The following is a 27511-nucleotide window of genomic DNA, read 5'->3' on the forward strand; positions in this document are numbered from 1 at the left end:
CAATACCATATGGAGAGGCATCACAAGCCAAACGAATAGGCAGCGTTGGGTTGAAGTGAGCCAACACTTCCTCTGAGGTGATCAATGCCTTGCTTTTGCGAAAGGCCCTCTTACAGTCCTCGCTCCACTTCCATGGTACTCCCTTCTGCAAAAGAGCGTTCAGCGGGTGCAGCACCGTGGATAAATTTGGCAGAAACTTATGGTAATAGTTAATCAACCCTAGGAACGACCTCAACTGGGATACATTATCCGGAGCGGGAGCCTTCACAACAGCTTCAATCTTGTCAGGAGACTTATGAAGCCCCTCCTGGTCAATGACATGACCACAGTACGAGATCCGCTTCTGAAAGAACTCACATTTCTGGCGATTAACTCGAAGTCCATATTCTTTCAATCTGGTGAGCACCAGTTCCAAATTTGCAAGATGTTCCTCATCATCATCTCCTGTAATCAGGATATCGTCCAGGTAACATTGTGTGCCTGGAATTCCCTGTAATACCTGCTCCATGGCCCTCTGCCAAATTGCTGGAGCCGATGCCACTCCAAAAACCAGTCTATTATACCGATACAAGCCTCTATGCGTGTTGATCGTGAGATACTGGCGTGACTCTTCCTCAACTTCCATCTGTAAGTACGCCTGCGCCAGGTCTATCTTGGTGAAGTGTTTCCCGCCAGACAACGAAGCGAAGATATCCTCAATCCGCGGAAGCAGATATTGCACCGTGTGAAGCACCGGATTAACAGTGATCTTGAAATCTCCACAGATGCGAACCTTCCCCGGTTCCCCCGGCTTGTTGCTCGATGAACGCTTCATGACGGGAACAATGGGCGTGGCCCACTCACTCCAGTCCACCTTAGACAGTACTCCTGAACGTTCTAGCCCTTCCAGCTCAGCTTACACAGCAGGTCGTATCGCATAAGGTACCGGTCTGGCTTTGAAAAATTTCAGGTTTGCATGTTCTTCAAGCTTGATGGTTGCCGTAATTCCTCTCAGTGTTCCCAGTCCCTGTTGGAACACCTCTTTAGCATCGTCCAATATTTTGGACAATCGTTTAGGTTTGACGTCTTCTTTTTTACCGGAATCTACCGTTAGTGCTTGTAAGGAATGCCAGTCCATATTTATTCTCCTGATCCACTCCCGTCCCAGTAGCGGTGGACCTCCCTCAGGTAGCACATATAAGTCCATTCCTCGGCTTTCTTTGCCCTTGTGGACCACCTTTACCTTTATCTTTCCGATGGGGTATATTCTTTGCCCCGTGTATGTTTTCAATACAATCTCCGTATCCCGTAGGGGAATATGTGGGAATAACCTTTTGTAATCTTGCTTATTCATGACTGTCAATGCCGATCCAGTGTCCAATTCCATCTTCACTTGGACTCCTGCTATCTGAAGTGTGACCCAGATAGTTTGGAGGTCTGCTTCATTACCCACATTGTGTACTCTTAGACAACCCAGTTCCTTACTGCTGGAGTCTGAATCTGACTTCTGTTCATCCGAACTATTCTCTGTCACCTTGTGTACCTTTCTGCACTTTTCCTGCGGTGACTTTTTGTTGCTGGTCTTCTTTCCTGACCGGCACACTTTAGCTATGTGACCAAGCCTGCCACATTTTCTGCATTCCTGATTTTTTGAACCAGCACTGGTTCTGATCGTGCGTTGTCTTTCCACAACAATAACACTTTACTGCACCCAAGGCCATTTGATTGGTGCTGAGTTCCGATGACCTTAGCTGCATTTCCGCAGTGCCTCTCGCTGCGGCTTCGTGCGATGCTGCAATAGTGACAGCTTTATCAAGCGTAAGATCATTCTCTTCTAGCAGTCGCTTTTGTGTTCCTTCTTTTAACAATCCACACACAAATTTATCTCTCAGCGTATCTGCTTGTCCTGTTCCAAACTGACAGTACTTTGATAGCTTACGCAGTTCAATTAAGAATTCAGCGTTGCTTTCTTCTTTCAGCTGCGTTCTTCTGTAAAATTTAAATCGTTCCGCTATCAGTAGTGGCGTGGGGTTTAAATGATTTTTCAGGACAGTAACAATATTCGCGAAAGTCTGATCCGTCGGTTTATCTGGTGATACAAGGTGCTTCAATAGCCCATACGTCTTTGCACCCATTGAGTTTAATAAGGTTAGTACTTTCTTATCATCTGGTACCTCATTTGCTTTACAATAAACTTCCATGCGTTCTACATACGTGGCCCAATCTTCGACATCGCTCTCAAAAGCATTGATGTTACCATGTTTAGGCATCCTTGCAAGTTTCTTTAAATTTTCTTTTTCCCAAAATGGCGGCTTCCCGCGCTTGTCTTCTTCCCCCACCTACTAAAATGGTGGCTTCCCGCGCTTGGCGGTTTTTCCCGTGCTCGTCTTCTTCCCCCGCCGACTACAATGGCGGCTTCCCGCGTTTGCCTTCTTCCCCCGCTGGCTGCAATGGCGATTGCCGTGCTGCTGCCGTTTTCGCCTCCCCAGCGGTTCTCAATTCCCCGACGCTGCTTTTTGCTCCCCCGCGGCTCCTGTGGGCATTCACGCTTCCCCTGCTGTTGCGCCTCTCAGCCCCGCTTGCAGGCCGGTCCTTTACACCGGCTGCGGTTGAGTTCTCCGTGGTTCTCGTGGCCTTAACGCTGCCCCAGTCGCTGCGCCTCTCGGCCCCGATTGCAGCCCGGCCCTTTTCACCGGCCGCGGTCGAGTTCTCCGCCCTTTTTCCTCCGTTTTCCCTCCCCTACTCCACAGCCAACGCGGCCGACTTTCTGCTCGTGTCGCTGATCGGCTTACCCACCACTGTGGTAGAAGGGATGATCACTGCCTGTCGCTGATGGAGGGCTTCGTGGTCAGAATTTTTCTTTTTAACCCGGTTCTTGATGCCTCCCGTGCGATGTGGTGCTCAGCAGGATGATGAGGGCGGATGCCTCTTCTCGACGCCCGTTCTGAGGACGAAGCTGCCTTGGATGTAAAACTGCCGCAGGGTAAGATCGGACTCGTCGCCACTGTTGAGTCTGTGTGTCCCAGTTATGTTTATTATAAATCACTGGACACAGACAACAAGAATAACTTTAACAGGTCTTTACTATTCGGAGGTCAGGGCTGAACTGCCCAGCAAATCACTACACAACGCTTATATACCGGTGTGGTCACCACCGGTATTACAGTATACAGCAGCCAAGAAAAAGTAGTACATCTCTTAAGGTAGTTCTCTTAAGGTGGAACAGGTTACATACACCACACTCCTCACACTTGTTGTCGGAGGTGAGGGTGGAGGAGACAGGGGAGAGGGGTTTAAGAAGATGGTTAGCAGTAGAGAATAAGAGCCGAGGTTTATCTTTGCATTCCAGAATGATTCTGGAATAGTGTGCAATTTTGGCAGATGAGAGCAGGGCCCGATAATGCTTTATCAACAGAGCAACAGAAACTTCACAACATAATATTTTCTCAAACACCCATGTACATACCCTTGTCCAACTACAAAGCTTTACTCTTCCTTTTCCTACTGCCTCTATATTGTGTAACCCTTGTGGTTTCAGCAGAGGTAGAGACAGGCTGCTCAGATCCCTATTCTGACTGCTGAGATGCTCTTGGCTGATGACCTCTGGGTTTTGGAGCCCGTGAAGACCCCGCCAAACACTGCACCACCTGCACCTGTGCAGGGGCAGACTCGGCAATCGGAACACAAGGCAGCTGTCGGTTACTGACTCAAGTGGGGGGAGTGTGGGGGGGGTGGCAATGAGTGAGAAGTGGAAGCGCTTTGAGTGGAGTCCTCACTTCCATATCTCCTTTCGCCATCATTCCTCTCATGGCCCAGCCACATTTCACTGTTGGAGAGCACTTTGGTGCAGATCAGTGTGGCGCTGTAAGGCCAAGGCTAAAGTATCTACAATTCTATTTAAGGTAGCAAGCATGCTGTCATCCAGAGTCTGCACGACTGTGGCCAAGGCATGCGTGGACTCATTTGATTACAGCGCTTGATGTTCCATGGAGCTGGCCACTCCATCCATGGAAGAACACACCATTGCAATGCCCTGCGACTTCAGCCCACACATGCTTGAGGTGGAGTCCTCCATTCTCTCTGCAATCATGGTCAGTGTGCTAGGAAGGCCTGTCAGTGCATCACACATTCTCTGCTGCTCATCAATGATTCTCCATTTCATCGATGGCCCCCGGCGTACAGCATCTGTGCCCAGCTGAGCAGAGGTGGAAGAGGGCTATGCCCCCCGACACAGACTCTTCACTGCTGCCCCTGCCATCACCATCTGCTCTTGCTCACTTGTGAAGTGTGAGTCACCAGATGAAAACCTAACTATCTGTCTAACTGGTCCCACCAAAGTGCGAGTATCTGAGCTGGTCCATGGTAAGCATGAGTCCTGTGATGGTGCACCCTCTGAGGATTAGTTGTCCATGAGATCCATGGTCTCTTGCTGCACATGTGAAGGTACTGGCAGAGAGAAAAAATATGAATTAGTACTAGCAAAGTAAGAATGTTGCAATTTATCATTATGAAGATGATCATATTTCACAGTTGAAATCAAGTCAACGTGACTGACTGTTGTATGACATGTGGGTCACTGATATTTAATTGTGTCACCAAATAGTTCGGAGGTCACCATCTCCCATCTCCGATGGCCAGAGACGCTGAAACACCACTGAACTTCAGTGCTTCCTTCTCTGCAGTTATTAGCTGTGAGATCTGTGGAGGGCCATCTCCAGTTCTCTCCCTCTCTTTCGTGTTCTGTGTTCTCTTCTCCTGCGATAGGGGAAAGAACAAGCACCTCACTGAACCCAGCAACACATCAAGCGATGCATTGTTAAAGTGAGATGCAGCCTTTGACTGTTCTGAATCCATTATGAAACTTCTCTCTCTCTTTGTGCAAACTCTTAACTCCTCCAAATTCCATCTTTGGATTGGCCCTTTACGTACTGGAGTTTAGATCGTGTCTTGTGGGTCCTCATCATGACGTGCAGTAGACGGCAAACCCGGAAGTAAAATGATAATGAAGTGGCTGCGTTAAAATGCCACAGATATATGTGCTGAAATTCCTTCCGGGTTTCCCACGAGATATCGGAACCCTTGGTCCCAACGTACCTCTGAGTTAATATCGGGACCATTGATTCTGTATTAACGCAACCCCCTAAAACATCTTAAAGTTCTTGTATTGCATGGAATGCTTTATTAATGCTGTTTTTCCTCTATAGGTCCTCAAAATGTAATAACCAGGAATATTAAGAGGCTTAATTTCTGCATGGACTCTCCTGGTCAGAACGATCGGGAGAGCCCTCGCAGAAATTACATAAGAACATAAGAAATAGGAGCAGGAGTAGGCCAATCGGCCCCTCGAGCCTGCTCCACCATTCAATAAGATCATGGCTGATCTGATCCTAACCTCAAATCTTCTAACACTCTGCATCCACCCGAACCCATGTGATCTCCCGGGAGAGGCGAAAAACCAGATAAAGACCCAATGGCCAATTTGGGAGAAAAAAATCTGGGAATTCCCCTCCGACCCATCTAGGCGATCGAAATTCTTCCAGGAGATCACTCTGTCCCTATATTTTCTACAGTACTTACCCTCTGTAAAGGCGATCTCCACCTCAGCCAGGAACAGGAATAAAACCATCTCCTGAAATCTAACACAGAATTAGAACACAGTAGGAGCAGAACAAGGCTACACGGCCCCTGGGCCCACTCCACTACCCACAGGGCCATGACCATTCCGAACCTAGACTCATGTCCAATTTCCTGCCCGCTCCCCGTAACCCTTAATTCCCTTTACTTCTAGGAAACTATCTATTTCTGTTTTAAATTTATTTAATGATGTAGCTTCCACAGCTTTCTGGGGCAGCAAATTCCACAAACCTACCACCCTCTGAGTGAAGAAGTTTCTCCTCATCTCAGTTTTGAATGAGCAGCCCCTTATTTTAAGATTATGCCCCCTAGTTCTAGTTTCACCCATCATTGGGAACATCCTCACTGCATCCACCCGATCAAGCCCCTTCACAATCTTATATGTTTCAATAAGATCGCCTCTCATTCTTCTGAACTCCAATGAGTAGAGTCCCAATCTACTCAACCTCTCCTCATATGACCACCCCCTCATCCCCGGGATTAACCGAGTGAACCTTCTATGTTCCCTAGTCCTGCCCGAACCAAAGTTGCATCTCTGTTGCAGCTACTATATCATATCTCTCCATCATTACTAATGCTTCTAACTCTCCAATTTTGTTTTGAATGCTTTGTGCATTCACACATATCACTCAATCCTAACTCCATTTTTTTTTAACTCTGGCATTTATTCATTTCCTAGTTTTATCATTTGGTGCCAGCCTTGCTCAGTGGTGGCACAAAGGTGTTGGTTTCAGGCCCCACTCAACAGACACACAATCTAGACTGACACTGCAGTTCAGTATTGAGCAAGTGTTGGAGCTGTCATTCAGATGAGATGTTAAACCAAGCCTCTGACTGCCTTCTCAGGGGAGTGTAAAAGATCCCACTGCATGATTTTAAGGAGAGCAGGAGAGTTATCTATTGTGTCCTAGCAAACATCACTAAAGCAGATTATCTGGTTATTTATCTCATTGCAGTTTGTATAATCGGCTGCTGCATTTTAACATTACAACAGTGACTACACTTTGAAAGTACTTAATTGGCAGTGAAATGCTTTGGGAGTCATGAAAGACATATAAATGCAAGTTCTTTCTCCCTGCAGTTTTCTTATTTATCTTTTTGATGTCCCTTGGCACGTCTGCAACAGATCCTTATCTCTCACTGCATCAAAGTCTCTTTTATTACCTTTCTCTTTTGGCAATATTTTCTTGCTATTTATTTCAGCCATGCTTTCTGCTTCTTCTGCAACAGCTTTTTCAATCCTGTTTTTTCTCTCTTTTCCCAAGCTTTGTCTTTCCCCATCCCCCTGTCAGACTAAATTAAATCTCCCCCATTGCTTTATTTGCCCTTGCTGTAAGTATATTGGTACCCTTTTAGTTCAAAGTGAAGGTCATCACTTAGCGGCCCAGAAATTGGATTATGCCCGAAAAGGGGCAGTGTCAAGGGTCAGCGCTATTCGTGCTGTCTGCTCATTATAATGATTGCAGCACTGAGCTCAGCGCTAAACACGCCACTGATTGGCTTAGTGCTGAACAGGTGGGCTAGTGTCGGGTGCAGTCTAAGGACCAGTAATGTTTGGCCTAGGCTCTCTGCACTACCTAAAGGGGAGGTGCTTTGTTGCAGCAACACCTCATTGTCAGTCAGGCTGAAGACATGGCTCAGCAACCTAGAGGGAGAGCAAGAAGGTTCTCGGATGCTGCACTGGAGGCCTGGATCGTGGCCATTCAAAAAAGCCGGGCTATACTATTCTCGCAGGGTGGCCACTTGCAGAAGGCTCTGGGAGGAGTTAGCTAACTCCGTCACAGCCACCATCATAGTCTCAAGGACATGGATCCAGTGCCAAAAAATGTTTAATGACCTCACACGACAGGTCAAGGTGGGTGAAGGCTACCGCAAATGCCATTTCCCACCATCTACTCCACAAGCCTCACACACTGCTCAATGCACCACACCCCCATCACTCACCTACCAACAATCTCTACCTAGCACCATTCATACCTCACTATTATGGCTTCACTTCACCCTCACAACCTTACCACTGCTGCAACAGTCACACCCACATCTCATATCTTTCACACACTGACAGCTATTCAACTATGGCAGACACATCACCCAATCACATTGCACTATAGTCACTGACACACATCCCTTTCTCTTGCAGGCAAAGGTGGCACAGAACAGGAGGGAGCAGCGGCAGATGGGAGGCAGCCAAGCCACAATACAGAACCTCAGCAACCTGGAGGAATCCATGTTTGACATCATTGACACAGGTAGTGACACAAGCCATGACAAAGAGAGAAGTTGAAGCCATACCTTTCAGAACTCTGGGTCCTGCATACAAAAACGGCGATCTATACCTCGGACTAAAAAATCTCTCACTACAGCCACTCTTCTATCATTGTGGCTTCTATCCTTCTCACACACCCTGTGTAGTCCTTTGCTCCATAATGCCACAATGTTGCTTAGTACGACTCTCCTCTGAGTCACTGTCACTTTCTGCCTCACAGTTGTCGAAGACTAAGGGCAGGAATTTCCCTGCGGAGGCGGGATGGCGGCGGGAGAGCTGGTTGGCGGGTTCCGGTTCCGGTCCCGCCCCCGGCTGCAGCCGCTCTCTGAAAATTATTTTCCGTAGATTGGCCTTGTTAAGCCCGCCCTGCAGGGTTCCTGGCCAATTAACAGGAAGCAGATCTGATGACGTCATTTGATGACGCGTCATCAGCCAGTTTCCTTAAAGGGACCACGGCCACACTGATTGCACAGGAGGACAGAAGCTGGGATGTCGTCAGGAGTCCCAGGCTGCAGTGGCACCAACCTTTCAATGATCTCAGTAGATCACAAAATGTTACTGCCAACCCACACTCAACCTCGTCCTGCTGTGCCACTCATCACATCCCCATTGCTCTGCCTTCTCTACCTACTCCTGAACATCCTTATTCACACCAGCTTACCTTGCACCTCCACCCATCCCTCTCTATCTACATTATCATTTCCCCATCTCACTAGCCACCCCTCACACTCACCCTTATTCTACTGTAAGCATACCAACTAACAACACACAAGGGTAGGCACTTGAGAGGTTTAGCCAATGTTCATGTGAAGTTTCTGTTAATGTGTTGTCAAACATTGAAATCTATATTTTCAACACTTCACCTTATTGGACAGATATGTTGAGACATAACTCCACCCCCCCCCCACCCCGCTATTGTGATATGTGTGAAAGGAATGGCTTGGACATTATAGGGATGCTTTATGGTGTTAGTGTGGGATGGTGTCAACCTGGCATATCATGTGGCAGCCAGGGCGAACAGTGTCAAGTGAAGTCAATCTGGCCTCCTGGACAACAATGTTGATGCTCTGTGTCCTGTGCAGCATCAGGTGATGGCAGAGAAGGTTGGTGATGTTGTTGGTAATGTTGTTGGTGATGTTGGTGTGCCTGGTGATGTTGTTATTGGGGCTGACTGTGGAAGGATTCAGAGGACCAAGATGAGATTTTTTTAAGGGCACCGATGTTGCTGCAATAGATGGCAGCTGCAGGTGAGATGACAGAAGCGATCTGTCAATGGTGAGAGAGGTTGTTCCAATGAGGTGCCACTGGATATACAGTTGACTCTAAACACTTGCAAGCTAAAGAAATCTTTAGATGTCTGAAGTAAGATATTAAAAATTGGATTTAATAAGGTAAAACAAACCAGGATTCATCTATAACACCAATATATAAAATGGAGGGAATAGGTTAATTTGTGCTCTGAGTTGAACAATAGAAGTCTGTAAAAGTTGTATAAACCCAGATAAGGTTTAAACAGGACTACGGGTTAACTGCTGAGAGATTAAAACTGTCAAAACAACCCCTTAGAAAGAGGGAGAGATATATGGGTTCGGCCACGCGAGTCGACACCCTTGCACTTAAGGGTTTGTTAAGTGTGAAGCTCAATAGGGTTCTATTCTTTTAACTAACTAAAGTGTTTTTGCTCTGTAGAAATAATTCAAGAGAGAGAGACAGAAAGTCTGCGGATTGCCCGCTTTGGAAAGATCTACTATCTTAGAGAAATACTTAGAAAGACCAAGCCATCTGACAACAGCAAATGGACGATCGTAAAGTAATAAAATTGAGGCCCGGGTCATGAGAAAGTAACAAGACCAACTGATAACGAAATGTGAGATTTGTAAGCGACTGGAAGAATGGAATGTCATGGTTTTATAATTACAATTTAACTATAATTCTGTATATGTTAATAAGCTTATCCCCGCCTTTAGGACAGGGCCTTAAGTTTTGTATAACTGTGAGAACCTCAAGAGATTCGGTGGAGTTGGAGCCTTGTGTTGGGACGCAAGAGCCATAGCTCCCCAGGCCTGAATAAACCATTTTTACTTCAATTATTGGGTCTGTCTTTCTTACAACAAGCCAGTGTTGTCGACTTTGTATATCACTTAGTCCACACTTTGGGGGCTTACATCAATTGGCAACGAGGATGGGATGGGCGTTCTGAACCAGACTCTCGGACAGCGTTAACCTAAGACGAGTGAGTATGTTTTAATTACCACCTGTAAAATTAGGGGTTAACTGCTGGCGAGACGTTGAGTCAGAATCGACGTATAAAAGAACTATAAAAAGAAAGACACCTTTAATTGAAGGCGGTTAAAAAGTAAACTGCAGTAGGGGTAGGGGCAGGTAGTTCCCTACCAACCTTTGGGACAGGTAGTTCCCTAAGGACCGTGAGGCGGGAAAACCTCGGTAGGGACAGGTAGTTCCCTACCAACCTTTGGGACAGGTAGTTCCCTAAGGACCATGAGGCGGGAAAACCTCGGTAGGGACAGGTAGTTCCCTACCAACCTTTGGGACAGGTAGTTCCCTAAGGACCGTGAGGCGGGAAAACCTCGGTAGGGGCAGGTAGTTCCCTACCAACCTTTGGGACAGGTAGTTCCCTAAAATCCGTGAGACGGCGAAATCTCAACAATTGAATGAATGGGTGCACCGTGGTGAGTGAATGAGATAAAACCCTACGGTCATAAAGAAGTTAGAACGGACAAGGGTGAGGTCTGCCCCCAGCACCTAGCCTGAGCCTGAATTAAGAGGACAGCAGTCCCACGTGACGGCCAGGATCAAGTAGGACGCCGGGAGCTACAGACCCCACGGTACCAAAACCTCGGGACTAAGGAGTTGGTGTGTGTCTAACGAAAACGGAGTGACTAATAGAAAGCAAGAAACGAACGAAGGTGACGCTATAGTGGCGAACAACGTAGCGTACAAACCTAATTCCCCAACATCGTGAATTACGCGTGAAACGTAGCCGATAGTATGACTAGAAGGGTGACCGAAGTTTCCCTGGGGGAAATATGGGGAGACCCGGGAACTGCAACGCGCTACGGCCTAGAAATTGGGTTTTGGCTTAGCCAGGGCTTTAGCGCCGGAAGTTAGTGCCGGCGCTAAGTCCCCCTGCGCGCGCCAAAAATTCAGTAGCGCCGCGCCCAAACGGCTGCCGGCGCTACTGAAGGGTCTTAGCGCCTGGAAAAGGGCGCTAACTGCCGTTTAGCACCGCAATTCCGGCGCTGCGGCACTCGATGCGGTGCGGCAGGCTGGGGAAGTGCAGGCCTCCTCCTTCCGTTAAGGAGGAGCTGCCTGCACCCGGCCGCGGCCCGCGCAAATCTGTTTAAAAATGAGCCCGGCACCTCGGACAAGTGCCGGGCTCGCATCTGTTCCGGGAGGGGGGGGGAGAAGTCCGGGGAGGGAGCTGCGGGCAGGCGGCCGGCGGGAAAGCGGCCGGCCACCGCGGGGCCTTTAATGCGCCGGCGCAAACACATGTTGGACTCTGTTGCCAGAGTCTTAGTTGCGGCTGCCACGGGCGAGGCGGCCGCAACTGAATTTCGGCGCTGGGGCCCGTCGGCATGGCAACCGGGATGCTGCGCACACCGATGACGTCATCGGTGCCGGCGCAGCGCTACCGGTGCAACGCCGCTTTACGGCCCCAGGGAATTTTTCAACTGGCCATAACTCTGGCACTAGTCCCTCTAGCGCCTCAAAAGCGGCGCTAAGGCTAGTGAATTTCTAGGCCTACGTCTTTGACAAAAGCAAAAAACTCATAGAGAAAATGAAGAAGGCAGGGTGGGACCCGGACGATAAACCGGAGGTACAGAGAGAATGGTGGAAGAAACAGACAAAGGATAAATTAGAAAAGGCACACCTTATTGTAGCTGCATGCTATAATTGGGAATGCCTGTTCCAAAGAGAGGAGCATAAACACTACCCAGTAGCCGCGATAGCCCCTACCCCGGAGGACTCTCGGGAGAGCCTATACCCAGAGACCACGAGGCGGGGGACGACCGAATGCCCTCCCCCGTATGTAGGACTCAGTTCGGGAGGCCAGGAATCGGCTCCAATGGCACCGATAGCTTTGCAGTATACCCCAGCAGTCCAGGCAGTCCCGGCGGCAGGCGCGAACCCAGCAGTCCCAGCCAGACCGGCTACAACAGCGCTGATTTATACACCATTGAGCCTGCAAGATCGGGTAACGCTCCTCAATGACCTGCCAGCTTTGAGACACCGCCAGAATAATCAGGGGTTTTGGCACAAACTGCGCGAAATACGCATAAATCATGCCCTGCATAACATAGATATCGACCAATTGGTGCGAGCTAAATGCCCTGAAGAACAGTGGAGACTGGTAGTAGGAAATCACGGGAATGGTCAGTGGGCCACAGCAACGGGACAAACACTTCAGCAATTAAATAATGAATTCGATCAATATAAGGCGGCGGTAGAGGCCGCTATGGGGCAAGCCCCCGTCAATTGGGCAGCTATAAGTGGAATCACACAAAAAAAGGGAGAAAGCGCCATCGATTATGGGAAACGAAAGTGGGCGGCCTTTGAGGGGAACTGTGGAATTCCGGGCCCCCTAAACAAAGACAACGCTTGCTTCCTGCAGACCTTTAAACAAGGATTAAGTTCGATGCATCAGAATGCAATAAAGATGGGGCTAGTGGTCCACAATACTTGGGATGATTTAATCCAGTGGGCATGTGAAGTAGACAATCAGGCCCAAGAACAGTCTAAACTAAAGATAGCTGTCCTAAAGACAGATAGCGACGAGGAAGGTGCAGTACACATAGCGGCGTGTTACGGGTGCGGGCAGGAGGGCCACATAAAAAAAGATTGCCAGAAGCAACAAACGGAGGGAGGTAACCAGACATCACAGAAACAGGAATCCTGCCGTAATTGCGGGAGAACAGGGCATAGGCAACAAAATTGTTGGAGGAAAGGAGGAGGAAAGGAAGGTCAGGGACCCAGACAAGGAGGAAAGCCGGGGTTTAACACTAGAGAGACTGCGACTAGTGAAGAGGATGTGGCAAAATTGATTAAGAAGGGAATACAGGAGTGGGAAGATGAAAAGGAGCGGGAGGAAAAGAGAAGAAAGAGTAGGAGGTCTAAAAGAGACGATTCTTCAGACGCCTCAGAAGGAGAGGACATAGAGGAATTGGCGAAGAAAGTAGAGAAACTGGTTAAGCAAATGAAAAAGGGTAGCGCCTGAAGGGCAGCGGCCCTCGGAGACCCGGCAAAGGGGGACCCGAGAATGTTTATTGGCGCGCTGATAGGGGGCCGACAGTGCGATATGCTGGTAGACACAGGGGCCTCGATATCTGTGACAAATTTGCCTTTGCCACGAACTAAGACGAGCATGTTTATTTCGGGCATAGGCGGAGTTAAAATTAAAGCATGGAAAAGTGAGACAATATTATTAGACTTAGGGAAAATTGCTATACCAACAAGTTTTTGGATCTGTGAAAATGCTGAGGGAACCATTATGGGAATAGACATATTAAGGGAAGTGGGAGTTTTAATCGACCCCAAGCGGGACAAACTGTTATGGCCAGATAATCATAAGGAGGAGAGGAATAAGTCCAAGAGACCCAAGACAGCGTGTGCCATCAGCGCTATCAAAGTGATAGACCCCAAGTGGGATGAAAAGGGAAGGTGGGAGGAATTGTGCCATCAATTCCCCGAAGTATGGGCCACACATAAGCAGGACTGCGGGCTGGTTAAAATGAATCCCGTTAGAGTCCCTGGACCATCCCACCGACCCCATAAACAGTATCCACTCAAAGCGGAGGCACAGATAGCCGTGCGGGGCATTGTATTGGAGTTAGTTAAGCAGGGAATCTTGCGAGAAACAGTATCTGACACTAACTCTCCTGTGTGGCCCGTAAAGAAACCGGACACCTCATATCGACTCACAATCGATTATACGGCCCTGAATAAAGTAACTCCCAAAGAATATCCAATTGTGGCGAGTCCAGCCACTATCTTTAACGGCTTAAAGCCCGAGCATAAAATATTCACTGTGCTAGACATCGCAAACGGATTCTGGTCGATTCCTCTGCATGAGGAATCACAAGAAAAGTTTGCTTTCACCGTAGACAACAAGCAGTATACGTGGACACGAGTTCCACAGGGATTCCATAATAGCCCCGCCATCTTTCATCGCCACATGGCTAAAGCTTTGGAAAACATAGATTTAGAGGAAGAAAACAGTACCCTCTTGCAGTATGTAGATGACCTCCTAATCGCATCTGACACCCACGAAGGGCATAGGGAGGCTTTAACAAAAGTTCTCTCAGCCCTGCGGGAGGCGGGGTTTAAGGCAAACCCTGCCAAAGCTCAGATCGGGAAATCAGAAGTCATGTACCTGGGGTATAGGGTCAGTATGGGAAAGAGGGCTATGCCAGAGGAAAGGAAAGAGGCAATCAGCCGAATGCCTAGACCCATAGATGTGAGAGGAGTACGACAGGTGCTCGGTCTCTTTAACTTCAGCAGGAACTTTATAGAGGGCTTTTCGCGCATGGCAGCACCCCTGTATGAATTAACAAAAGGGGGTAGGGCAGCGGAAGAACCCATTGAGTGGATGGCAATACAGGAAGAAGCATTCTCAAAGCTTAAACGCGCCTTAACCGCTGCACCCGCGCTAGGATTGCCGGACCAGAGAAGACCGTATCACATATTCTGTCATAACCATGACGGACATTATAGCGCCGTAGTAGCTCAGGAGCACGGAGGAAGCATGAGAGCGGTAGCCTATTACTCAACAAGGCGATCCCCCATCGTGGCAGGTATGCCCCGCTGTGTGGCCGCTAAAGACTGCGCTAGATGGGCAGTACAAATCAGTGAACCAATCATAATGGCCGGAGAGATTGTGCTACACACCCAGCACACCCTGGTAGAACTACTAAATAAGGGACGATTAAAGTCTGTCTCGACCGCTCAGCGAGCAGCCTGGGAGGCGGTACTCTTACCCAGGAACAAGTCCGTGCAGATAGTCAGGGACATGAGGCAGAACCCCGCCTCCATGATGATCCTGGAAGGGGAGGACCACCAATGTATGAATGAGGAGGTGCCAGAGAATGATATAGATAGAATAAGGGAAATACCCCTGGCTGAGGCCGACTTAGAATTATACGTAGATGGATCCCGGAAGTACGTGCAGGGAAAGCCGAGGACAGGCTGGGCGGTGGTGGATGTGGATGGGACAGTGTTACAAGCAGGGACCCTCTCCGGGGATAACTCCGCCCAAGTAGCCGAACTGACCGCTCTAACGAAAGCCCTGAGGATGGCCGAGGGAAAAAGAGCCAATATATACACGGATAGCCGCTATGCCTTTGGGGTAGTGCATGACTACATGGCCTCCTGGAGTCGGAGGGGATATGTCACTTCTGGGGGAGCTCCCATCCAGCATTTAAACTTAGTAAAATCATTAGTGGAAGCTGCGCACGGGCCAATGGAAGTAGCTGTAGTAAAGGTCAAAGCACACACCAAAGGCAAGACCCCCCAAGAACAGGGAAACAGGGCAGCAGATTTAGCCGCCAAAGCCATAATTGAGGGATCCTGTGCCTGCACAAAAGAAACCGAAAGCGCCCCAGTACCCCTTGTGCCTGTCGAGTATAATATTGTCAAACTGCACCAAAACATACCAGAGACCGAATTAAAAATCTGGAAAGAGAAGGGGGCGGAGCAATCAAGGGATAGGGTCTGGAGAAAGGAAGGTCGGGTCTGTGCACCCAGCTGCATTCAACAGGAAATAATGAGGTTGTATCATGGGCTGGCCCACACCGGAACCAGCCGAATGACAGATAACTTGAGCCGATGTTGGTGGTGGCCCGGACTCTCAAACAGTGTGAGAAAGTACTGCAAGGATTGCCACATCTGTGCACAATGCAATACCGGGAAACCAGTGAAAGTAAAGTGGGGTAGACAGCCGTGGCCAAAGGGACCCTGGGAGAAAATACAAATTGACTTCACGGGACCCCTAATTAAGAGCAAAGGAAGGATGTATTGCTTGGTGATAATTGACCAGTTTACCCGGTGGGTGGAGGCTTTCGCCACCCGGAACTGTACTGCAAGTACAGTAGCCCGGATCATGGCAGAAGAAATAATACCCAGGTGGGGAATCCCTTTACAGGTAGATTCAGATAACGGGACACACTTCACTGGGAAGGTAATGAAGGAAGCCTGTGCTCTGCTAGGAGTAAAACAGAGATTCCATATACCGTATCATCCGGAGAGTTCAGGCATTGTAGAGAGGATGAACCGGACACTCAAGCGATCCCTCACTAAAGCAATTGAAGAAACAGGACAAGGTTGGGCAGAGCTGCTACCCGCGATTTTAATGAGACTGAGAGCTACACCAAATAGGATAACCGGATTAACCCCTTTCGAATTAATGACCGGACGGGCAATGGCCCTCCCCGAAGGAGTAGCCACCGGGGAGGGGGATGTAGGACCATTGAAAGACCGAATTGGTAGGTTCGTGAAACAACTGTGCACAGAACTACATGGGTTAAGACAGGAGGCCAGAGACCAGCAGATAATTCGGGACCTAGAAAAGGACGCAGAGGAACAAAAAAGGGTATTACCCGGGGTGGGAAGCCAGGTAATGTCTAAAATCCTACCGGTAAAACCGGGACTAAGGCTCCGGTGGGAAGGACCCTACGAGGTGCTAATGACCAGTGATACATGTGCATGTATAGATATACAGGGCACGGGAAAAGGGAGGTGGAAACACTGGACACAGTTGAAATTATATAAGAGAGCCAATGAGTAGTCCGGAAATTGTACCTTACAGCGAGAGCGAGGACTACCGGCTTAGAGTCCAGCAGGAGAGAGACGACCTCATATTCGCATTAGTAGCGTCATGCTGTGTGGTGGTAGTAGTATTCTTTGTAGTTTATATATTTAAATCCCTCTGGGAAGTTAACCAGGAACAGAGGGGCGTGCCACCACCAGTGAACCAACCAGGAGAAAGGATGGAACTAGTGAGGAGAAACTGAAACTTAGAATAAGTATAACCACTCATTATAGGGTTCCGAGGAACCAGAAGTCTTAGTATAAATTAGACGACTGTGGAATTGCGGTGCGCATGTCGGGACGATATAGGGCCCGAAGTAGTAGGAGTAATAGGATTGGTTTAACCAATTGCTGGTGACGACCAGCCTTGTATTTTCACAGAACCTATCGGAGAAGGAACCAGAACGACAGAGACAGCCAACAGGCAACAAACAGAATGATTACCTTTTTATTTTTTGGCCTTTTGAGCCTAAGAGCGCCCGACAATGTGGAAGGGAAACCCGCAAGCGCGGGGAACAGTTACCTGTACATGTCCTGGAAGTACGCCAGTCAGTTAAACCTCTCGAGTTGTTGGGTTTGCACCAGGATCCCAACACACTCAAAGGGAGGGATTCCCTTGGTAGCGGGCACGGGGTATGAGTATCCTGAAATAGTCGAGTGGCTGATCAGGCAGAACACAAGTTCCGGCAACTATTCCTGGTTAAACAACATGTGCACGAAGATGTGGAGGACAGCCGGATACTCAATGAACAGATTTGAGGGCTGGTACCTGACTTCTTTCGATGCAAACGAACCACCTCCCGCATTGATACTGGTGGGGGAGCACCGGGGAGGGTGGTGTCTAAACAAAACCAGGAGCAAGGGACAGTTCATGGGGTGGAGTCTTTGTGATAACTTCATTGAAGTAGAGGCAATCTCTAGGACCAGAAATGGAGTGGTCACTCCAGTAGGGGATCTTATTTCCCTAGATTGGACTAATGTGAGTAATAAAACCAGTGGAGGAAAGTGGGGCAAAGGAAAAACCGCACAGCATTCATGGAGGGACATGTTCAGAGTCAATAAGACCGTACACGCCTATAATGGCACGTATTTTATATGCGGGGAGAGAGCATACCCCTGGCTGCCACATGACTGGAGAGGATCATGCTACCTAGGCTTTGTACGGCCAGATGTAACCCACTATGGAACCCTAACCGACGCACAACAAGAGGTTCCGGTGGGCAGGAGCAAGCGGGCGGTACAAACCTGGGAAAAGGTTATGGCTATGATGTGGCCTTTCTATGGGGTACACAGGGCCCTTCATGAAATAGATCAATTAAATACATTATTGGAACAAGTGGCCAATGATACAGCCGGGATAGCCAGATCAATAAATGAGGAACTGGTGGCCACGCGCACTGTATCAATGCAGAACCGGATGGCCTTAGACTACTTATTAGCTAAAGAAGGAGGAACGTGTGCTCTAATAGGGCCATCATGCTGTACATACATCCCAGATAACTCAGAAGAGATTGAAAATCTCGCTAATCACATCCAGGAGGTGGCCAGGAAAACTAGAGGCTCCCCCACTTCCTCATATTTTGACAATTGGGGATCAGGATGGTCGGGGACTTTGGGCGCCTCGGTGGTACAAGGCATAATGATATTCCTCTTGATTGTTATTCTGATATATTGTGTATTTTTATTTCTCCAGTGCCTTTGTGCCAGAATGAGTAAGGCCGAAATTGGTGCGGTGAAAGAAGTAGAGCCTGAGGAGGGGCAGGTAGCGATGTTAAGAATGGACAACTCCCCTGCCTCTCCAAGGCAAATGGTGTGAGACGCGATGGGAAGCCCTGAAATTATGTGGGACTAATTGGGCATGGTAATTAAAGACCGGGCCGGCCAACCGTAAGATGGAGGTGGCAGAAGGAGGGTGGCAGAAGGATGGTGGTGAATGAGGACTGGTGTGTGATGACAGTCTCGAATTGGCACGTCACACACCCCACGTGGGAATGAGGGACAGGCTTGAGCAGGAAAGCCTCAACCATTAGTGTAGGGTCTAAGGGGCCCCAGGAATGGTTACACCGGACGGAGTGCATAAAGGAAAGCCCACCCTAAAGGAAAGACCACCGTAAAGGAAAGACCACCATACCACAGAGGGGGAAGTCGGCCTCCAAATTGATAAGATATATATATACAGGTATAACCTAAACTGGTAGAAGGCCAGGGAGTGCACGCTCTGGCAGACACCAGGAAGTGGAAATACACGTTGACCTGTTTGGAGCAATTGTCCAAAGGTCAAAAGGGGGGACTGAAGTAAGATATTAAAAATTGGATTTAATAAGGTAAAACAAACCAGGATTCATCTATAACACCAATATATAAAATGGAGGGAATAGGTTAATTTGTGCTCTGAGTTGAACAATAGAAGTCTGTAAAAGTTGTATAAACCCAGATAAGGTTTAAACAGGACTACGGGTTAACTGCTGAGAGATTAAAACTGTCAAACCAACCCCTTAGAAAGAGGGAGAGATATATGGGTTCGGCCACGCGAGTCGACACCCTTGCACTTAAGGGTTTGTTAAGTGTGAAGCTCAATAGGGTTCTATTCTTTTAACTAACTAAAGTGTTTTTGCTCTGTAGAAATAATTCAAGAGAGAGAGACAGAAAGTCTGCGGATTGCCCGCTTTGGAAAGATCTACTATCTTAGAGAAATACTTAGAAAGACCAAGCCATCTGACAACAGCAAATGGACGATCGTAAAGTAATAAAATTGAGGCCCGGGTCATGAGAAAGTAACAAGACCAACTGATAACGAAATGTGAGATTTGTAAGCGACTGGAAGAATGGAATGTCATGGTTTTATAATTACAATTTAGCTATAATTCTGTATATGTTAATAAGCTTATCCCCGCCTTTAGGGCAGGGCCTTAAGTTTTGTATAACTGTGAGAACCTCAAGAGATTCGGTGGAGTTGGAGCCTTGTGTTGGGACGCAAGAACCATAGCTCCCCAGGCCTGAATAAACCGTTTTTACTTCAATTATTGGGTCTGTCTTTCTTACAACAAGCCAGTGTTGTCGACTTTGTATATCACTTAGTCCACACTTTGGGGGCTTACATCAATGTCTTACAAATGCAGAAACCAACAGTTTCTGAGCTCTGAAACTGTCCATCTGCAACATGGTATCCTTTACATCACTTCTACAGCTGTCAGGTTATCAGATAAATCAAAGTGTACTCAACTCACGACAGGGTGAGCTGGCTTGTTCCCCGAGCAGTGGGTATCCCTTGTGGGAGCTCGTAAAATTACAAGGTAGGCTCAAAATAGCCTTAAATTGGCTGTTAACAACCCATTTAATGATCTAAATTGTCTCCCCGCCGCTTGGTGTCGGGTCAGTTCTGCACAGACAGACCCGACACCTGGGAGACTCGCAAGGATACGGGTTAACAGCAGGTTTCCTACCCGGTCAATCTTTGCTATTTTGACAGTGGACCCGCCTCCAAACCTGCACTCTGAGCACCGGCAAAATTCAGCCCTAAGGATCTGTTGGACAGTTCCAGTAACTCAGAGGTTCCCTGCACCTGTGATTCCTCTCTCCCACTGCTACCCCTACACTTCTCTATTTCTACACTATGTCCTGAACTGTCGAGCTCTGCCTCTTGGGGATTATAAACCAGTAACCCCCTCATCCTTTCTGATGCAAATGAACGTGGCCAAGTGCTTTTTGAGCACAGAGATTCTCTGCACCAGAGCCTCAATTTTGCAAATGTACTGCCCCTAAAAGCACTGAGAATCCACAATGGCCCAAATATTCTACTTGCGTGGTTTTCAAACTTTTTAGTTGGAGGATCCCTTTTCAAATCGATTAGTAATCATGGACCCCCCATCAAAATTATAATACTATATAATACTCATAATACAAAAGTGCTGCATGTGAAGATTATTTTAATAAAATGCTTTTAAGGAAAAAGGTACTTACAGATATCAGTGAGATGGGTGTGCCTCCTTCTCACACCAATTCTAGATACTCCGCAGCAACAGATGGCCACTATTAGCCACTTAGTGCTGGACAATTTTTAAAGCTGGCTGCAGGCTGGCCAAGGTGAGCGAGGGCACGAGCACCCATGCACATGCTGTGATGCTGCTGGATGCATGACTCACCACCATACTGTCCTACTGGTATGTTCTGTAACAGCTGCACTGTTGCAAGGCACATGTGCGTGAACACATTCAGGCACATGTTTGAAGGGCCCCACAGGCACTCTGATCACGTGTCGGGAGGATGGCACAGGGTCGCGGAGCCAGGGAGAGGAATCGGTTTGATCGGCAGGAAGTGCTCGTTGCAAAGTGAGTGAGAGCTGTGGGGCTCTGAACAGGTTGGCCCAGCTGTTGAGAATAATTCCCAACAACTGAAGCAGTATTGGTTTTCTAATAAGGAGCAGGCTTAAAATGACCTGATTCTATGATCACTGAAACTACTGAATAGTTTCACGAATCAGGCTGACTTTTGGTACCATCAGCATATTGGATAAGACATACCGACCGCCGCCGACAGAGGTTTACTTCTTCTCCCAGCACTATTCCTGATTAGGAAGGCAGGCACGCGACCTACTTGAACCTCTTCCGCTGGAGCCGGGCGCAAACAGATATGTAAAGTGCAGCGTAGTTCATTCACCATCTGCTGCAGCCGCCACACTCAGGAGAAAGGATCTCACTCAAATCAAGAACTCAACACGTGCACAAAGTACAGCCCCAGGCCCACAGGTCACAAAGCCCCCGCCCTACCCCCCAATAATGGAACCACCGGCACATGCCCCCCCCTCTGATCCATCACAACTCAGCGGCCCGACCTTAACCTGAATAAAATCAGCTGGAGGTTAAAGAAGCCCGGGGACCGACCGACAAACCTCGGAGGAGGATGTGACCCAGCACGGTATGAGTTATCCAGGGGGAATTGGTGAGCAACTTGAGAAGCCTGATTCCAGGATAGGAGGAGGAGCAGGAGAAGAGCCGGCCAGCGGGGAAGTGCCAGCCTGCAGAGGAGGCCCGGCCTACTGGCCATTTAGTGACCCACCCATGGTTCAGCTCGGATCAGCTCAGGCTCCAGTCACCGTCCCCTGGCCCCAGCTGGCAGGCCCAAGCAGTGGCAATGGCTCCTCTTCCACAGTCTCACTAACAACAAGGTGGGACTTAGCTGGTCCCGGAGCTTGAGGAAAACCATGGCGCCGTCGGTGTAGGTCAGTACAGGTTAAGGCAGCGGAGCGCTGACTGGCTGCCGAACCCCTGGAAAGTCTCTACGGATACTGTGGAAAGCCTCTACGGAGCCCCGAAGGTCCGTGGACCCCAATTTGAGAAACACTGTTGTGCTCCACACACATCATGAGGTTTCTTTGCACTGCCGTCCCTCTGTACCAAACCCCCTCAAGAATCAAATTCTGCTTACTCGCTCTATAGTTGCCTTCCTCTGGAAACTGTGTTCCATTAAAATCAAAGGGCTAAAATTTAAGGGCTTTACGCCACTCGTTACCATCAAAAAATGGCAAAAAGAGGGTGGTGGGTTTGCCACGGGGGTTTGCCACGCGACCCCAAATTCTGCCACCTCGGGGCTGGTAAAATCCAGCCCATAGTGTTCACATCTAGGTCAAGATGCTGCCTGGCCTCCTGAGTATTTCCAGCATTTTATGCTGTGATTTCAGATTTACAACATCCTCTTGCAGAGACAAGAGGAAGACACAGGAAAGGAAGAAACAGAAAATGAGGAAGCAGAAGAGGGGGAAACAGAAAAGAAGGAAGCAGAAGAGGAAGAAGCAGAATGAAGGATGCAACCCAGACAGCCCCTTTCTGCCCAGGATATCCGGGATAGAATCATCTGCCTGTGGTACCAGTGACCATGACTCCAATTCCCCTTTCAACATTTGTCCCACAACCTATCTTCCCTCTGTTACTGACCATCATAGCGCCCTCTTGGCCACAATGCTGAAATAAAAGCAGGGAAATTTTCCATTCCAATGTTATACATCTATCCATCCATTATGACATCAAGAAATCAACTCATCACTCTTATGCATTCTCTTAGTGACTGCCTTGTGTGTGCCTTTGCCTGTCCTACTGATGTCACACAGTGCTACCCCAGTCGCTGCAGCATAGCTGGTGGAAGACTGCTGACTTTCAGTGGGGGACACTGCAAATGGCCTTGCTGGTCAACCTTGAGGAGCTGGTGGCTGGGAGTGTGAAATCAAGTGATGGTGTTTCTTCTTGTCCTTCTTCTTCACTCTCCTCTCCTTCATTTTTCCACATCATTTAAAATTTTCATTAGTTTTGAAGGCATTGCCCTTTTAATTCATAGCCCTTTTAATTACCCACAATTCCTTGCAAACTCCATAGCCTTGCTTCCAGGGGCTGTTAGAAGCTGGAACGCAACTTCAGGATGGGAACTTCAACTCCCATGCCTGCACGAACGCCACCAGGAGGGCATTACACAGTAAGTTAGCGCTGGGCTAATAATCTTTAGCCCCCAGTGTGAATTTTTCTCTGGTATCGCTTAGTCCATTTTCAGCAGCTGATAACCTGAGTTGATGGTAACACTGGCAACTCTCGTGGCGGCCATGATATTTTCCCCCAAATCTCTAATGTTCATTTATATCTGCACTAACTCTACAACCACTGTACTACAGAGGCATAAATTTAAATGTAATAGAAATGGCAAGATTTGCCCGAAACTTAACTACTACCGAACTCCCAAAAGAATTGAGCTTGATTGGGACCAACCAAATCTTTTCCAGTCCTGTACATTCCTATGTTGCTATGCACTCACACTCTTGCCTCAGCATTCCATTGTTGCATTAACTCTTGCCCTTTTTGTACGTCTCAATGCTCCATAACCATGAAATTTACTCACTTGCAAATATCTTCTCAGCCTGCACCTTGGATTTTGTCTCTACCACCTTCCATTCTCAGTTTTTCTCTCTCTCTCTTTCTGGCTGCTTTCCCTCACTGCATATCCCTTGTTTTTTTTCCCTGTCATATTCCAAGCTTCATTCTGGAGAAAAAATGTTGTTGCAAACAGGGAACACAATTATGCCCATATATATTTAATTTGATCAGGCAAAAGGTTCGGGAGGTGAATTTCTGCAGGTCCTCTCCCAGTCATCTATCATAACTTCAGTAGAAGAGCTGCAGAAACCTCAAAAAACTGGCGTTAATGCTGCTTATGCCATTTTCCTGGGGCTTCTGTGGCTCTTCTGCCGATGTTACAGCGTACGAGTAGGAAAACCCTGATGGAAATCCACCCTCTCTATTTCTATCATACCTTGAAGAAAACGATGATGCTACAGAAAGTTTTACAAGATGAGACAGACTGAATTTGTCATGACAGGCTTGGAGCAACTTTGCCGGAAGTGCGGCGGAAATCCATTTTCAACATGTAAATGGGGTTTCAATGAAGTTGCAGCACGGGAGCAGAAGCAGCTCTGAGCAATTTCCTGGCCTAAGACATTGTTTGCTGAATCAACAGAAACTTTTACGTTTTATCCAAAGACGAAGGATTCTCAGTTCATTTTGCACTTTCTCGTATTATTGTTTATTGATTTTATTTTCAGTATTTAGCACATTTATGTGCTTCATATCATTAATATGATTTGCTGACCTTACTCAGCTTCTGGTCCTCCAACTTCTCAAAGTTAAAATGTCTTCTTATGGAAACTATTTTCAAAATGTTGCAAAAGAGCACTTCTATATAAGCCCAAGATAGTAATGAACCCCAAAACTAAAATTCATATCAAGTATGATAGAAATTAAACAAATAATTTCCCGTTTCAGCATCTTCCACAGCACTCAAATGGTCCTAACCAGTCACAAATGACATTTTCTGTGACTATGACCATGGTGCCTTGTACTCCTTAACCATTTTACAGCTTTTCACACAGTCATTCATTCCATCCTCCTCCAATACTTCCCCTCCACTGTCCAGCTTTGTTCTACTTTTACCTGACTAATCATATAGACAGCATCTCTAGCAATTTTAGGATTCTCTTCCCACCATGGCACCATCATATCCAGGAACCCTGCAAAGATAGATCTTTGGCCTCTTTATATTCCTCATCTACATGCTGCTTCTTGGCAATATCATCACATGAAGTCAGCTTGCATATGTGCACTGATGATACCCAGCTGTTCCTCTCCACCACTCCTCTCTCGGCCTCTTCGCTGCCACTGCCTTTAAGGCAGAACTACTTTTACAGCTCCTGTATACTGTAGTACCGGCAGTGACCACACCGGTATATAAGCTTTGCACATGCCTCTGTACCCCCAGTCTAGAGATTACCCTCCTCCAGTAAAGACCTGTTATTTGTTAATGTACAGCATCCGTGTGATTATTTAATAATAGCATATCCACTGAACCACGGATCCAACAGTGGCGACGAGTGTCGATTCGAATCTACCTGCAACATAAAAAAAAAATAGTCGAGGCCAGGAACACGGGCGTCGACCACGAGCAACCGCCCAGCAGTCAGGCAGAGATCCAACTTCGCAGGGGAGGCCGTGGAGAGCCGGGCTTGGTTCCCCAGCCACAACGAGCAGTAACAGACCGACGACAGGTCCAGAGCAGACCCTTCCCGAGCAGTGGCGGCTGGAGCCGACTGACGGCAGAGAGAGAACCGAGCAGCGTCGACGGGGTAAGACAGAGGGTGAAGAGCGCAGGGCGCAGCCGGGGGTGGAACACCGAGCGGCGTCGAGGAAAATAAAACAAACCGGAGAGCGAGAGGGTAGGAAACAGCCGGGTTCTAGACTGAGCGGCGTCAAAAAATATAAAAAGAAGAACGCGCAGAGCACAGCCAGTGCTCACGGGCTGAACAGGGTCCGTGGGGTGAAGAAAGGGGAGATGCCATTGAGCCGCGGAGAAGAAGGAAGAGCGCGGGAGACACCATTTTTAGAAGCCGCAGCGGAGAAGAAGGGCGAGCGCGGGAAGGAAGGAAAGCGCGGGAGACGCCATTTTTGCCAGCGGAGAAGAAGGGGAAGTGCGGGAGGTGCCATTTGTGATAGTTAACGCACAGCCAAGGATGCCGAAGAGTGGCAGTATCTCTACGTTCAACAATGAAGTCGAAGATTGGGCGACATATGTGGAACGTATTGAGGTGTACTGCAGGGCGAATGAAGTGCCAGATGCTAATAAAGCACTGGTTCTGTTAAATTCCATGGGTGCAAAAACTTATGGGTTACTGCGAAATCTAATAACCCCAGAGAAGCTGGTAAACAAGAATTTTGAAAGCATAGTAGAAATCCTACAGGACCACTTAAACCCCACACCGCTGCTGATAGCAGAACGATTTAAGTTCCATAAAAGGAACCAACACAAAGACGAAAGCAATGCTGAGTACCTAACGGAACTGCACAAGCTACCGAAGCACTGCCAGTTTGGAGCAGGACTAGCAGACACGTTAAGGGACAAGTTTGTGTGTGGGCTACAAAGTGAAGGAACCCAGAAACGGCTTCTATCAGAAAAGGACCTTACGCTGGACAAAACTTTCAGTATGGCAGTATCACACGAAGCAGCCGCAAGGGGCGCTGCAGAGATACAACGGAGACCGCAGGAAAATGGCACCAATGAAATGTCCTATGGAACAGGGACGTGCTATCGCTGTGGCAGAACAACACATGATCAGAAAGATTGTTGGTTCAAGGACAAAGTGTGCAGACAGTGTGGGAAAGCAGGACAAATAGCAAGAGTCTGCAGGTCTGGGAAGAAAACCAACAGTAAGAAATCTCCACAGGAGAAGTACAAAAAGGTACACCAGGTGATGGACAGTGGTTCAGACGAACAGAAAAGTGACACAGACTCCGGAAGCAAGGAGCTGGGTTGTCTGAAACTACATAAGGTAACCAAAATGGAGGATCACCAGACTATCTGGGTTACACTCAAGATAGACGGAGTCCAAGTGGAAATGGAATTGGACACAGGGTCAGCTCCAACAGTCATAAATCAAAGAGAATACAAGCGGCTATTTTCACACATACCCTTGAAAGCTACAGAGATTGTCTTGAAGACGTATACGGGGCAAAAAGTCTACCCCAAAGGAAAAATAAGGGTGAAAGTGACATATAATGGCCAGGAAATACCTAAAATGGATACATATGTATTGCCAAATGGAGGACCACCACTGCTAGGACGTGAATGGATCCGGAAGATACAATTAGATTGGCATTCCATACAGGCACTGAAGGTTGAGGCCAAAAAGGATGACAACGTCACACCTGGGCGACTGTCAAAAATGCTAACTGACGCAAAAGAAGTGTTCCAGGAGGGACTAGGAACACTAAAAGGAATAACAGCAACAATTAAAATAGAGGAAAATGCAAGCCCAAAGTTTCTGAAGGCCAGACCAGTGCCTTATGCGATCAGACCAGCTGTTGAAGCAGAGCTGGAAGGGTTGGAACGTTCAGGAGTACTGTCCAAAGTGGACTGGAGCGAGTGGGCTACACCCATCACTCCTGTAATGAAGAGGTCGTTGAGTAATACGCCTGGGGAACCAAAGAAGGTCCACATCTGTGGGGATTTTAAGGTGACAGTGAACCCTGTCCTTCACACGGTGCAATATCCGCTTCCACGAATTGAAAATATTTTCGCCTCGCTATCTGGAGGTAAACGCTTCACCAAAATTGATCTAGCCCAGGCGTACTTGCAAATGGAGGTAGAAGAAGCTTCGAAACATTACCTTACGATCAACACTCATAAAGGTCTCTATCAATACAACCGGCTGGTGTTTGGAGTAGCCTCGGCTCCGGCTATCTGGCAAAGGGGGATGGATCAGGTCCTGCAAGGGATTCCAGG

The sequence above is a fragment of the Somniosus microcephalus genome, chromosome 1 (assembly GCF_052327205.1).
Source record: "Somniosus microcephalus isolate GS21.2 chromosome 1, FLI_Smic_1.0, whole genome shotgun sequence".
NCBI classification, from domain to species: domain Eukaryota; kingdom Metazoa; phylum Chordata; class Chondrichthyes; order Squaliformes; family Somniosidae; genus Somniosus; species Somniosus microcephalus.